We start from the raw sequence: 16,339 nt of genomic DNA, 5'->3' as shown, positions 1-16,339 counted from the left end.
TGGCTTTCAGACTGAAACACCCACTGACTCCATGTTTAATTATCGAGCCGAAGAGCCATACAGCATGGAAACAGACCTTTCAGTCCATCTAGTCCACATTGACCATTTTACCAAACCAAACTTGTCCCACCTGCCTGCATTTGGCCCATATCCATCCAAACTTTTCACGTTCATGTACCTTTCCAAATGTCTTTTATAACTGTACCTGCTTCCATTCCTTCTTCGGGCTGTTCATTCCACATGTGAACCACTGTCTGTGGAAGAAAGCTGCCACTCAAGTCCCTTTTAAATATTTCTCCTCTCACCTTAAAAATATTGCCCTTAGTTTTCAACTATTCCAGCCGAGGGAAAAGACTCCTGCTATTCACCTGATCTGCACTCCCCTAACGATTTTATAAACCTCAAGAAGGCCATCCCTCAACATTCTACATTCCAGTGAAAAATGTCCCAGAGTATCCAAGCTCTTTTCATAACTCAACCTTCCAGTCCCAGTAACATCCTGGTAAATCTTTTCTGAACCCTCTCCAATTTAATAATATCCTTTTATAGCAGGATGACCAGAACTGTACATGGTACTCCAGAAGACACATCACCAACATCCTATACAACCTCAATACGCTGATGGATAGTGTCCCTCAAATCAGCACCATTATCTCCTTTAGTTGCAAAAGTCACAAGAAATATTTCTTTATACATACAGGCTCACAATTATCAGTGTGTGAAGTAATTGTTTCAAAGCCACAGTTCCATGGCTGTGCAGAACATTGGTTAGGCCACTGTTGGAATTCTGGTCTCTTTCCTACCGGAAGGATGTTGTGAAACTTGAAAGGGTTCAGAAAAAATTTACAAGGATGTTGCTAGGGTTGGAGGATTTGACCTAAAGGGAGAGGCTGAATAGGCTGGAGGTATTTTTCCTGAAGCGTCAGAGGCTGAGGGGTGACCTTATGGAGGATTATAAAATCATGAGGGGAATGGATAGGATAAGGAGACAAGGTTTTTTTCCCTGGGGTGGGGGAGTCCAGAACTAGAGGGTATAGGTTTAGGGTGAGAGAGGAAAGATATAAAAGGGACCTAAGCGGCAACTTTTTCACACAGAAGGTGGTGCGTGTATGGAATGAGCTGCCAGAGGAAGTGGTGGAGGCTGGTACAATTATGGCATTCAAAAGGCATCTGGATTGGTATATGAATAGGAACAGTTTAGAGGGATGGGCGAAGTGCTGGCAAATGGGACTAGATTAGTTTAGGCTATCTGGTTGGCATGGACGAGTTGGACAAAGGGTCTGTTTCCGTGCTGTATATCTCTGTGACTCTATGACTCTGAGAGAGAAACTATCGAGTGCTGAGGAAAAACTAGATCATCTTTGTGACAAGAAGAAAATACCATGGCTACTGGAAATCCCAAACAGAAACAGAAGATCCTGAAAATACCCAATTGGTCATGCAGTATCTGTGGAGAGAAAAACAGTTAACATCTCAGGTTTGCTGCTCAGACAATGGGCTGCAGATCTTGCACGTTTCTCTCAGCACAGATGTTGCCTGATCAGCATTGTTTTTTATTCATTCACAGGATGCCGGTCTCCTGCTGGTCCAGCATTTATTGTCCATCTCTCATCCATTAGGGGGCATTTAAAGGTCAGCGACATTGTCGTAGGTCTAGAATCACATGTAGACCAGGCCAGATAAAGATTGCAGAAAATTGTAAATAGTTTCAAGGTCGTGATTAGATTCTTAATTCCAGATCTTTTTAACAAATTGAATTCAAATTCTAAGACAGTAGGATTTGAACAAAAGTCTCCAGAATATTACCTGGGTCTCTGAAGTAATAACTTAGCAAGAATACCTCATGGACATTGCCTCCTGCATTTTCTAGAAATCATTTGTACTTATTTTTTGAATTTTTAATATTATTCTTAACTAGATGTCCATCTTGCTTCTTATTTTAAAAGCCAACATGCAGAAAGGAGCCTAAACTGATGGCACTTCACCTGAAGAAAGAGCAGCCCTCCAAAAGCTTGTGATTTCAAATAAATCCGTTGGATATGACCTGGTGTCACGTGTCTTCTGACTTGATAAAAATCAGACTTGACCCCACTGTGCTCAATATTTCCCTCCAAAAATGGTACATCAGCCTTTCGGTCATTTGAAATGCCAGCATTAAATAAAGATTGCCGAACATTGTTCAGCTATAATTATTTAGCTGTCTTCTAATATTAATTAGTGTGGTGTGCCCAGGATTCACTAGAAAGTAAATAATTCGAAGGGAGCTTTCCAGTTTTATTAAGAGGAGCAAATGTTTGCGCAGTCAACAGCTCTTGTAATGGCAGTCACACACACACTGCTGATGCCTTAAGAACTGGACTGTCAAATGATTTTGATATTATGACATCTCAACACAACAGATATGGAGAGTGCACAGTTGTTTAATGTGGAAGCCTCTTGATTCAGTTTTGTGTAGCAGGCTAAGTTTGCTGAAATAAATCCAGAAGTTTATTCACCCTTGAAATGGGCTTCCTACATTGATTCAATTAACTAACATGACGTACACATATTCTATATGTAGCACTTTAGGAGATCAGATGATCTTATGAAGTGTTCTTGAGCATTTAAATACATTTCAACTTTCGATTCTGGCATTATTTATTCTATACTTGTTATGCTTCACTGGGACAGCACACTCATCACACAAGTTAAAGATTTTAAGAAGTATACAGAATTCACCAATTTATTTGTCTTCAAGACTCAGTTTAACAGAAATAAAAGACCAGATTTTTATTCTTAACATAAATGACTATTTATTCTAAGTAACTAGATTCTAGCTACAGGCAATCAATTATGAACTGTTCGCTTAGAACACAAATAATTAAAACCCCAATCTCCTTATAAACGCCTTCTTAGACATGTGCACACAGACAGAGAAAATCCATAGGTGTTATGGAGAGCAGGAAAGATGGGGAAGGCAATGCAATGGTTCCTAAGATGATTCTTGTGCTGGTCAAAGGCTGATTCACAGTTGTCCGTTTCCAGATGCTGCTTTGCAAGAGGTACAGGGTGGCTGGATCACTTATAAAAGGAATCTAACTTCATAATAAAAAATAAGTCACCGGTTACAGCAACTTCTGAAGGAAAGATAAAATGTTTTTATTCAAGCTCAAAGTGGCTTTTATTGCACAGAACCTAGAGGGAACACCTGACCTGCTGGAGACCTCTGTGCAGTGGACACAGCCCTAAGATGTTCAGTTCCCTGTGAACCAATCACATAATTGTTGACAAGCAGAAAGTCTCCGTCATTGATAACTGGTCATGGGTCCACAGACTAATCAGTTACTTGTACCAAGTGAAGTTCTATTTATAAAGAACCCCTTCATCAATTCCAGTCCATCTGCCAGCCCACTTTAAGCATTGCAGCTGTGTTAACAATGTCTGCAATGAGAGCCAGGTTATTTGCTTGCTAAACATGCAGCAATCCATGATTTTTAAAAGAGTGCTCATTTCATCAATTAAGAATACAGAATAATCAAAACACGATTTAAGAAAGTATTTAGACAGGTGCCAAACACAATTGTCCAATGACCATATTTGCTCAGGGGTTTGCCATGCTTTTGTGTTGGTGCACTGCTATGGATTGTGGGAAATGAATAACCATCCATTTCAGGCAGGTCAATCAGCCAGACTGGCTCCACTGACATGATGAGAGGGATGAGTTGCTGTGCATAGAACAGGGAGCCGCTCCAAGCGATACTGATCTTCATTTTCCTGACTCTATGCTTGTCATTCACTCAGGAAACAATGCCAGCACATTCCATGGTGCCCTCCTGTAGGGTAAATGCAATTCCCCTTCACCTCTCTGCAGGGCACCAGCAGATCTTTTCATTCCTTCGATATTAAAACAGAGAAAGGAAATCATCTCTCCCACATCCCACTCACTTGAGATTTTGCTTTAAAATAGATGTTTGGATTTATCTTCAACAGATGGAAGAATAAACTGCTCTAAATTATTAAGCAGAATAAATTTCTGGGACCCTGAATAACAAGGTACAATCAATGGCAAACACCACGGCTTGTAGACTATATTCCAAATTTTTTATAAGAAGCTCATTAAATGAAGATGCCTGGTTTACAAAGATGTGAATGTTATACTTCAGTTATAAACAGCCCTGCTTAGAGTACTACGTTGTTTTGAGCATCACACTTAACTTTGCTGGACAGATGCATCACTGATATATCAGTATGGGTATCAGGTCCTGAGAAGGTTTCAGATTTGTCATGTATCTCTGAGGAGATCATGGTGTCAGTGGTGACGCAGGGTGCTCAGCTTATATAAAAGGTTATATAGGATTGAGACCAGATTTTTATTCCTCTAACCTTTCCTGGCTAACTATTCAGGTAAGTTAGTCAGAATCATGCAAAATCTCTAACTGTAACTCTGAAACATTCTTGGAGGGTTCCAGATGCCAGGCAATTGTCCAGTGAAACCTTCAACTTCCCAGGCAATTCCCGTGGAATCAGCTCCATCGGGAAAGTTTGGATGGTCCGCTCTGTGCTGCTGCAATGACCCTCAGTCAGAAGGTCTGGGCCTATTTTGGAGGCTGAGCTGTGGGGGGGAGCGGGGGAAGGGGGGGGAGCGGAATCTGATGAAGATGTTCAACATGTTAAGAGGATTCAGAGGGAAGGTGTAGCAAAACCTTTTCTTCTGGTGGGTAGGTTAAGGACAAGGGGAAAGAATCCTTGGCCAACTAAGAAAGAAATCGGGAAGCGTTTTTTCACAACAATTAACGTGGAAATCAGGAATTCATTACCCTAAAAGGCTGCGGCTATTGGGGCAATTGCAATGATCAAGACTAAGATCTGTGGATCTCATGTCAAAGTATCAATGAATGTTGAATAAAAGTGGGACAATGGACTGAGCATACTGATCAGTTATGACCTCATTAAACAATGCAATGTTTAATGGCCAATGTGTCCACATTCCAGACTACTTTAAAAGCCTGATTTGTCCATGTCTGTGCTCACCTATATTTTGTCTGAATATGCAGCTATTTTGTCTCAAATGATGTTTTGTTTCAATTGACATAACCCTTCAGTCTTTGAAATTCAAAGGAATACAGACCCCGTCTCTTCAATCTCTCTTCCTAAAGCAGTCTTGCTATCCCAAGGATTAATCTGGTGAGCCTCCATTAGGCTCCCTCTAAGACAAGAGTAAAAAATGAGGTCTGCAGATGCTGGAGATCACAGCTGCAAATGTGTTGCTGGTCAAAGCACAGCAGGCCAGGCAGCATCTCAGGAATAGAGAATTCGACGTTTCAAGCATAAGCCCTTCATCAGGAATAAGAGAGAGAGAGAGCCAAGCAGGCTAAGATAAAGGGTAGGGAGGAGGGACTAGGGGGAGGGGCGATGGAGGTGGGATAGGTGGAAGGAGGTCAAGGTGAGGGTGATAGGCCGGAGTGGGGTGGGGGCGGAGAGGTCAGGAAGAGGATTGCACCACATTAGCCAACATCCAGTCTTCCGGCATCTCACCTATGATTATCTATGATACAAATCATAGTGGGCGGCACGGTGGCACAGTGGTTAGCACTGCTGCCTCACAGCGCCTGAGACCCGGGTTCAATTCCCGCCTCAGGCGACTGACTGTATGGAGTTTGCACGTTCTCCCCGTGTCTGCGTGGGTTTCCTCCGGGTGCTCCGGTTTCCTCCCACAGTCCAAAGATGTGCGGGCCAGGTGAATTGGCCATGCTAAATTGACCGTAGTGTTAGGTAAGGGGTAAATGTATGGGTGGGTTGCGCGTCGGTGTGGACTTGTTGGGCCGAAGGGCCTGTTTCCACACTGTAAGTAATCTAATCTAAAAAAGAGCTTTATCTTCGAGTGTTGAAGAAAGTGGCTAGAGATATAGTGAATGCATTGGTGATTATTAATTAAACTCTGTGTTCTGGAAAAGCTCTTGCAGAATGTAAAGTAACAAATGTGACCTTAATATTTGAAAAGGGAGGAAGAGGGAGAATGGAGAACGACAGATCTGATAGCTTAACCACAATTGCATGAAAATGTTAGTTTCTCTTTGAAAAGGAGTAATAACTGGACATTTAAAAAGAATCACAAAATTGGAAAGAGTCAACATGGATTTTTAAAAGGGAAATTATGTTTAAAAAATCTTTTTTTTGAGGATATTATTTGTAGCATTGATAGAGGAGAACTGGTAGATGGTGTGTATTTGGATTTTCAAGAAGGCTTTTGATAAGGCCCTGCACAAAAGATAAGAAAATAAAATTAAAACACCCAAGGTTGAGGGAATATACTTACATGGATTCTGAATTGGTTAACAGAGAGATAGCAGAAAGTAGGTTTAAATGGGTCAATTGTAATATTTCCAATAGTTGTTGGTGGTACAAAACTGAGAGGGAACTGAGTTGTGAGGGTGATATAAGAAGCATCCAGGAAAATTGGAAAGTGTAAGGTGAATGAGTTAGAAATGACCAATACAATGTGAATAAATGTAAAATAGAAACATCGAAATTAAGACCAGGAGTAGGCCATTCAGCCCTCCAAGCTTGCACTGCCATTCAATATGATCATGGCTGACTTATGGAATACTGTGTTCAATTCTGGTCTCCCTGCTGCAGGATAGAAACTTGAAAAGGTTCAGAAATGATTTACAAGAACGATGCCACGGTTGGAGGGTTTGAACTACAGGGAAAAGCTGAATATGCTGGGACTATTTTCACTGGAGCGTCAGAGGAAGAGGCTTGGCCTTATAGAAATTTATTAAGTCATGAGGGGCATGGATAGAGTGAATAGTCAAGGTCTTTTCCCGAGGGTAGGGGAGTCAAAACTAGAGGGCATCAGTTTAAGGTGAGAGGGGAAAGATTTAAAAGGGACCTAAAGGACAATATTTTCATGCAGAGGGTGGTACATGTATGGAATGATGCCAGAGGAAGTGGTGGAGGCTGGTATAATTACATTAAAAAGGCATCTGGATGGGTACATGAATAGGAAGGGTTTGGAGGGAGTTGGGCCGGATGCTGGCAGGTGGGACTAGATTACTGTAGAATAGTTGGTGGGTGTGGACGAGTTGGACTGAAGGGTCTGTTTCTGTGCTGTACATCTCTGTGACTCAATGATCATCCAACTCCGTACGCTTGATCATTGCGGATATTGGGGCAATTGCAATGATCAAGACTAAGATCTGTGGATCTCATGTCAAAGTATCAATGAGTAAAGCCAGATTGCTCACCTCCAACGAGGACTGTATTCTGACTCTGACCATTCCGAACGGCTGACTCACTGTCTCCAAGCTCCTGAATAATAGAGACTGTCCTCAGTCATGACAAAAGCATAAAAGATGGAGCGAGATACCCTCCAGCTCCATGTCACTGATTTCCAGTCTGATTCTGTGTCAGTTCTTGCCATAACCCACATTGTTCAGATTCCACCCTGTTTAGCTTCTATACCATTCCCTGTTCTCGACATTGCATTCTCCCATTCCCACCTGTAATAGTCCCATATTTCTCCAAGTTAACATTTTCCCTTTTATATTCCTAAGGAAAACATGGAAACGTTGGAAACATATTAATCTGGAATGGGTCTAGGTGATTTTCAGAGCCATATCAAAGGAAGTATCCCTGCTCCTGGCTGCATTATTGCTGTGAGAAAACTGACATGCTGTCCAATTAATCCCTGGGAAGACTAAAGTCATTATCTTTGGACCTTAACTCTGTACCATATATCCATCAAATGCATTTCCTATCCTTGGCCATTGTCTCATTATCAGATACTTGAGTCCTATTTGAATCTGTAATGGATTTCTGATCCCATGTCCGTTCCATCATAAAGATTCTTTATCTCCATCTTGATGACTATGTCTATCCCTGCCTCACTGCAATCGATATCTTCATCTAGGCTCAACTATCCCGACACTCTCCTTGCATTTCCAACTTCATTTCTATCTCCATTCACTTCAGTCCATCCAAAACCCTCTGCCTGTGTTCTATCACATTCTGAAACCAGCTGCACTCTCACTCATGTTCTCGCTGGTCTACATTGACTCTCCTGATGAAGGGCTTTTGCCCAAAGTGTCAATTTTCCCACTCCTTGGATGCTGCCTGACATGCTGTGCTTTTCCAGCGCCATTCTAATCTTGACTCCAGCATCTACAGTACCCACTTCTGCCTACATTGACTCTCAGATGTGTAATGCTTACTTTGCCCTTGCTTGTCTCTTCCAACAAAACAACGTTTCAAAAGTTCTGCATTCTTCCAAATCTCCAACCTCAAGTACATCTTTCAGCCCCTTCATTCTGCCATGGCCACTGTGCCTTCAGACCCCATAAGGTCTAAGAAGTCTGTGAGCCTCTAACCTAAATATCCCTTCTTCAAAACCTCCCACTCAACCTTTAACACCAACCTTAAAATCCATCTCCCTGAACAAAATTTAGTTCACCCCTCTTTCTTTCACTCAGCAACCGATATGTTTCTAATCATGCTTCACTGAAATGCCTTGGGCTATTTTTCCCTCTGTAAAGGAGCTACACCAAATGCATTCTGATTTTAGATGTGTCTTACATTTGATCAAGCAGGGGGTACCTCAACGTCATTGTTGAAGTTCTTCCTCTGAACCCAAAGTGTGTGACAAAATGAAAATAGCGCACTGTTGGAGAAATAGAGTTAATGTTTTTTTTACTTGTACCAACTGTACCCTTTGGTAGGAAACTATCTTAAACCCCTGGGGAATGTGCATGAAAATGTTTTGCAGTACAATGTGTTCTGCCAGATAATTTCACCATGAATATTTGCACAACATCTGTGATGTCCGACCACCCTCTCTGATACCCATTATTGGAGACGCTGATGTCTCATCCAGTAAACATTGGGAAGACTGAATCCATTGTCTTTGGAGTCTACCACAAACTCTGTGCCATTGCCACCAAATCCACTCTCCATCCAATGGACAGGCATGATCATTGTTACACAATAAACTGTATGTTGCAAGATGACTTTTTAATGGATATTTACTGACGTCCTCCCTTCCTGTGGTGAAGTTAGGGTCATTTTGCCTCTGGTAAATTTGGTTGGTTAAGCCAAAATTCAAGTTGCTCAAACCTTTTTACATGACAACAATATTTTTTTTTAAGAAGTACTTCATTGTCTGTAGAATACTTGAAGATGTTTGATGATCATGAAAGATGTGACCCAAATACAAGTCTTTTGTTCTTTTGACTACGTAACTCATCAGAGGGAGCAAAATACAGATGCCAGGCATCCTGGGCAAAAGATCAGAGCTCGAATCCAATCTGCAATCTCCTTTCTCACTGATCTAGGATGATTTTAGAACATTTGAATCATCTGGAACTTATTTCATTCATACTCGAAGCATATCAGTATGGTTTTGGACAGTTTCTCTAGATTAACATCTAAAGAGTTTCTGAGTGGCCACAGAAAATGACTCATATGATCTGGCAACTGCTTACGGTTGGAAGGAAGTTCATAGATATTTGCTGTGGGCAAACAGGATGAGCCCAAAACGTTTTGAATCTTCACAATAACAATTACAAAAACATGAGCTCCAATAGGCCAGCTGGCAAATTCACTTCTTGGAAAGATGTATCAGACTCCTCCACTCTTTCTCCACAATTCTACAAATGTCTTCTTTCTAAATGTATGACTGATTCACTTATGAAAGCAGCTGGTCAACCTTTTTTCTGCTAATCAAATATTTAAGTGGCCAAAACCTCTGGTTTCTGTTATTTCTAACATTAAACTATTATTGTGTGTGACAACTGTCTTCCTGTTCACTAATCCCGTCTTTCAGATGTCTCACCAAGGACAGCTTAGCCAAATGGATGAGTATCTTGTTGCATCCACAAGATGTAGGAGTAGGAATGGACCATTCAGTCCATGGCGGGGGGAGGGAGGGTTTCTCCATTCTCAATAATGGCTGGTCTTGACTTCTAACTGCACATTCCTGTCTATTCCATAAACCTCTTGATTCCCAAAAGAGAGACCAAAAATGTGTCTATCTCAGCCTCAAATCTACTGACAACCTTCTGGGATTGTGAATTCCAACCATCCACAACTTTTCAAAGGAAAAAATTTCTTCGCATCTGTCCTAAATAATTAGCTCCTTATACTTGAGCCCATTATACTCCAGCTGGGGAACGAGTCTCAGTATCTACTTTGTCAAGGCCCTTCATAACCATGAATGTTTAATGAGATTATTATTCATCCTTCCAAATTCCTGAGTATATCGACACAATTTACTCAGCCCCATAGTGCAGACTGTCCCCAGGTTGCAAATGGACTCCATTCTTGAGTCTGTTCAAAAGTTGACTTGTCGGCAAGTTGGAACACAATGCAGAATGATATAAAGTAGCTGTTCATACGTAGAGGAAATGTTTGCATGTTGGATTTTTAAAATTACACCCTTGTATGGGATCGCGGATGAGCGCTCGTAAGTTAAAAATATTGCACACAGGCCATCAAGTCCGGGGGTTCATAAGATTCTAACTCCTGAAGGTTCTCTGGTACGTTTTCTCTGCTGGTATTACCTTAATTACCTTAATTTTTATATTCCTGTTTGCCTCCAGGTTACCCTCTGTTCTGGCAATTAACATGAGTTTTCCACTGGGGAGACAGATGCAAAATATGTCTGCCATTTTCTCATTCCTCAGAATAATTTCACCAGTTTTCACTTCTAAGGGACTAACATTTACTTTAGCTACTCTCCTTCTTTTCAAATATAATTACAAAAGCTCTTAGAATCATAGAGTAATACAGCATGGAAACAGGCCCTTCAGTCCAACTCATTTATGCTGACCAGATTTCCTAAACTAAACTGTTCAATTTGCCTGTGTTTGGCCCACATCCATCTAAATCTTTCCTACTTATGTACTTGTCCAAATGTCCTTCAAATATTATAGTGATACCTGCATCAACCATTTCCTCTGGCAGTTCATTCCACACATAAACCACCCTGTTTCTGAAAAAGTTCTCCCTTGGGTCCTTTTTAAATCTTTCTCCTCTTACCTTAAAATTATGCGTTCTAGTTTTGAACTTGCCTAACCTAGAAAAAAGAACTTTGCTATTCACCTTATCTGTGCCCCTCATGATTTTATCAAACTCTGTAAGGTCACCCCCTCAACCTCATATGCTCCAGTGAAAGAAGCCCCAGCCTATCCATATAACTCTCCCCCTCCAGTCTCAATAATATACTGATTAGCCTTTTCTGCACCCTTTCCAGTTAAATAGTATCTTTCTTATAGAAGGCCAACAGAAACATATACAGTACTCCAACAGTGACCTTGACAATGTCCTGTACAACTGCAACATGACATCCCAATTCCTATACACAATAGTCCGAGTAATGAAAGCAAGCATGCCAAACATCATCTTCAAACTATACCTGTGACGCAATTTTCGAGGAACTATGTACCTGAAACCCTAGGTCTCTCGGTTTGTCAACAGTCCCCAGAGCCCAACCATTAACTTTTGCAATCTCTTTTCCATTCCTGGATAGTTTACATTCATATTCTATTTTTGCCATTAGCATCAACTTTTTAGTAGTTTTTCGCTGGTTTCCGAGAAGGTCCCAATCTTCAGACTTACAAAGTCTTTGCAAAACCACATGCCTCTAATTACAATCCTTAACTCCCTTAAGTAAGCTACAGGTGGACCTTTCTCACTGAGTGTTTGTTTCCAGTGATTTTGTTGGACATTTATATATTATTGCTTTAAATGTTTCCCCCTTTACTTACTGTCGTACATTTTTTTAATAAATATTTTTATTAAAAACTTTTACAAAGCTTTTACAAAGCAACTATATCTAAAAAACAATACCAAAATACAAGATGATACAGGTCATACAACAAAATCATATCACAATACTATTAACAATAAACTACCTACTATTCTACCAGAACAAACGTATCTACTTAACTTAAACTAAACTACAGTCAAATTAAATAAAAATTAAATTAAGCTGAATTCAAATTAACTTAAATTAAGTTATATCACAGTTTATGAGAAGATTTGTAGCTCGCGTGCTCGTTGTGGTTCTGTTCGCCGAGCTGGGAGTTTGTGTTGCAAACGTTTCGTCCCCTTTCTAGGTGACATCTTCAGTGCTTGGGAGCCTCCTGTGAAGCGCTTCACAGGAGGCTCCCAAGCACTGAAGATGTCACCTAGAAAGGGGACGAAACGATTGCAACAAAAACTCCCAGCTCGGCGAACAGAACCACAATAAGTTATATCACATTACTTTATTCTATTTCACCTCCACTGAAGCTCCAACCTCTGGGAGCACCAGTCATTGTACCTGTATTTTCTTTTCTCAGTTTCCTTGTCCCATGGCCCCATGGGTGCCCAAACTGATTCCCACAATTGCCGTACGTTTAGTCTGTTAACCAATCACCCTCAGCAAGGCCTCCACTCACCTCTATATATCTGAGTTTTGTTTAATTTTAGTCTTCTTGTTTATTGATTGGAATATGTCATTTTCAAACATAATATGAATTCAATTGCATTTCCAGTGGATTATTCATATGGCATTACTAATTAAACCTGCCTCATTGCACCAGATGATATTTAAAATACCTTTATCTGCATTTGTTTCCAAAACATACTGCTATCAGAAACAGTCACAAAGGCATTCTACAAACCCCCCTTTTGATCAATATTGCCCAACTCTAATAATTTCTTAAAAACTGAAAGAACCGCAAATGCTGAAAATCAGAACAAAAACAGAAATTGCTGGATAAGTTCAACAGGGTTGGCAGCATCTATGGAGAGAAATCAGTCTTGAGGAAGTTGAGGCACCATGGAAAACATTGTAAATACTTATTTGCATAAACAGTAATTGAAGTGGTTGTAGTCTGTTATGAAGATGTGGGTGTACTGTACCATTAAGCGAGTTAAAAGCTCGCAGAACTACCTAACAGCCCCAAGTGTTCTCAATAAGGTAACAATGAAACACTTGGTCGAAAGCTAGATTAGCTGGGTTGCCTGGAAACGACAAAACAGATTCGAATTAGGCCAATCAGTTTAAATTATACCGTGAAAAAAACCAAACCCCAATCAAGTTTGAATTGAATCTACTGACAATCTTAAAAGCCAATGATACAATCTGATGCTTTGGGAATGTATAAGATTGTGGAAAATTGAACAGTTTGGGCGGGGGGGGGGGGGGGGGGGGGGGGGAGGGGGCGAACTGCCAAGCCAGCGACATCTGCAGACTGCCCTGAGAATAGCTCTCGTAAAGGTACCTTTGTCGATCAGTAACCTGTGAAGCACAATCCTGGAGAAGAAGAAGACACACGAAGATCCAAAAAGAAGATTTGACAGCTGGCTGATTTTGAAAACTTGAATTTTTAGTAAATCTTAATTGGAGGGTTTTATTAGACTGGTATTATATAAGAGGATAGTTAGAGACGGAGTTGTAAATAGGTTAGTTGATTATTCTCTGTTTTACTTCAAGAAATAAAGTTGTTACTTTTACTTTAGTTTTTGGCCTTTTAAATTTTCAAGATTATGGCATGGGATAAATCTTTTCTGTGTTGCTGGTTTAAATTAAGCAGGAGGGTTTACCTCGTGTCATAACAAGTCCATCAGGAGGTGTGAGATTCTCTATGCAGGTGAGGTTCTGGTATGCAACAAAATGTCAGTTGGTCTCTGGATTCGTGACCAGTTGTTGGTGACAAAGGTGTATTCCTTGTCTAAAACCACAAAACTGATTCTTGGGACTGGGAGCAAGACAGAGAGAGCTGATTTGATCAACAAGAACCAATAGAACAAAACTTGTGAACCAAAGACTACTGAATTGTCTTTCCAGTTTTTCCCCTCCATCCATGTGTTTGTTTTTATCCTGCCTTACATCTGTCTGTCTGTGTGTCTGTCTGTGTGTCTGTCTGTCTGTGTGTCTGTCTGTCTGTGTGTGTGTCTGTCTGTGTGTGTCTGTGTGTCTGTGTGTCTTTGTAAGGGGACTGTTTACATGGGGAATAGAGTTGTAACTAGCAATGTTGTAGTCTAACTGTTTATCTTGTTGATTCTTAGCTAGAATCTCATTAAAGAACAGCCTCGGATACTGAACATCAATTATCCGAATTTTGGAATATCCAAACAAGATCTCAAGGTCCCTGTAAAAGAGATCCCATCTGAAGAATCTCACTAACTCACAACGAATCAAGCATTTCAATGGTGGACTGATTGCGAAATATTCGGCCACCCCCACGGGTTTCTGATTAAGTTTATTTTTGCGATGCCTGAAATCATTTCAATCCCTCTCCCCTCACCCCACGTTATTATTTTCAATTAGTTCTGAAGATATTTGGCTTCTTGTTCTTCTGGTGAATCGTGAAAAGTGAAGTTTTGCCATCATAATTTTTACGTCCGTTAAAACCATCTCTCGAATCTTCCAACATTCCCCCCTCCCCATGCCAAAGTCGAGGAAAACAAAAGTTTGTTATTTCTGGTAATGCAGTTTCAATGACTGTCCCTCGGTGGTTCAATTTCCACCTCACTCCCTGGTGTTGCACTCACTGCAGAGTGAGCCTATGCATTTACAAAGTAAATCATCGTGAGTTAGCATACATGAAAATAAACAGGAGGAAAACTGGATGGGGGTAAACACAAGGAAAGCATTAACCCTCTAAAATAAATTGATGAGAAGACAGGAATTGAAGTCAGAGAAAAAAATCTTCCCTGTCTCTGGCGTTCCTCCTGTATTTTGTGCCTCTCTCTCTCTAAGGGCTTAGCAGTTGCTGAGGAGGGAGGGACAACACTTGATTAGTCTGGATGGTGGGACAACGCTGAGCAGAAAGATATCGGCTGGGGTAAAACCGAGGAAAATGTCAGTGAAAAATTTCACAGACTTCAGCCAAACTCAAGCCAAAAAGTGATTTTATTCGTAAAATTTTTACACATTTTATTGACTGAATGAATAAAAACTCTAAATATGGTTTTTTACGTAATTAATCTAGTATGGCTTCCTTTGTTTACAATCAGATCAGGTATCCGAACAATCCCTTAACCGAACAATCAGTTATTCAAACAAATGCCCCCCCCACCCCCAACCTCCCTCATTCGGATAATAAAGACTGTTTTGTGCTTGTAATAGCTGAAAATGTGTTGCTGAAAAAGCGCAGCAGGTCAGGCAGCATCCAAAGAGCAGGAGAATTGATGTTTCGGACATGAGCCGTTCTTCAGGAAGCCCTTCTCCATTCCTGAAGAAGGGCTCGTGCCTGAAACGTCGATTCTCCTGTTCCTTGGATGCTGCCTGACCTGCTGTGCTTTTCCAGCAACACATTTTCAGCTCTGATCTCCAGCATCTGCAGTCCTCACTTTCTCCTGACTCCCGTCACCTATGTTTATTTACACAAGATTAGGAGTTGTCAAGTCTATATTGGTTCTGTTTTTTGATACATTATATGCCTGTTTGATTCCTACATCAAAGAGAGGCCTTGGAGAACAACTGAATCAATACTCCTTTCATCACCAAAAGAATCTGGCCCAAACTCAGGAAAATGTTAGATGAGCCAAAAACACAACACGAGCCAATGAGCAGAACCTGATATTCACAAAATAAGTATGACAAACCATCAGGGATAGACAGCACAGGCTTAAAGATGTTAACATCAGCAAAACAAGCTCTGGCAGAGTCATTTGGCTTGGAGTGAGAGATTGTATTTGGAATTGTATCTTCCACCAGGCAGATGTTCTCCTTCAAATACCACGATTAGCAAGAAATGTTGATCAAGTCAGAATTTGAAAAGCATCATCTCACTATTGTTTATCTGCAGGATCTATACTTAAAGACAGAAGGTATTTGCATTGATATAATGTGTTTCATAGCTGTCCAAATGGCATCCACTCAAATGAAGTATTTCTAATATGCAATCACTGTGGTAATGAAGGAAATATAAGGCAATAATGACCCAAGGAATCTTTCCTTAATGGGTCTGGGATCATCTGTAAAGAGAAATCAGAGTTAATGCTTCAGGTCTGGTGACCCCTTCTCAGAATTGATGGTAGCTATCTTCTGCATTTAAATAGACATTTGCCTCTGAAACATTTACTTTGATTTCTCTTCACAGATGCTGCCAGACTTTCTCAGCTTTTCCAGCAGCTTCTGTTTTCGTTTCCAATTTACAGCATCCGCAGTTCTCTCGGTTTTTATTTAATCTTTTTTTAAATGCAATGAATTTGGTGTAAGCTGATGGCTGTGGCAAACCATCTCTATAATTCAAGAGTCATGCTCTCCTTTCAAGAGAATATCTTCAATCACACGAGAGCAATTCCAACATTTAAAAGCCATTTAGACAGTTACAAGGATAGGAAGAGTTGAGAGGGAAATGGGCCAAAT

Source organism: Hemiscyllium ocellatum, chromosome 36 (assembly GCF_020745735.1).
Source record: "Hemiscyllium ocellatum isolate sHemOce1 chromosome 36, sHemOce1.pat.X.cur, whole genome shotgun sequence".
In the NCBI taxonomy this organism is placed as follows: Eukaryota; Metazoa; Chordata; class Chondrichthyes; order Orectolobiformes; family Hemiscylliidae; genus Hemiscyllium; species Hemiscyllium ocellatum.
This window is presented reverse-complemented; position numbering follows the sequence as displayed.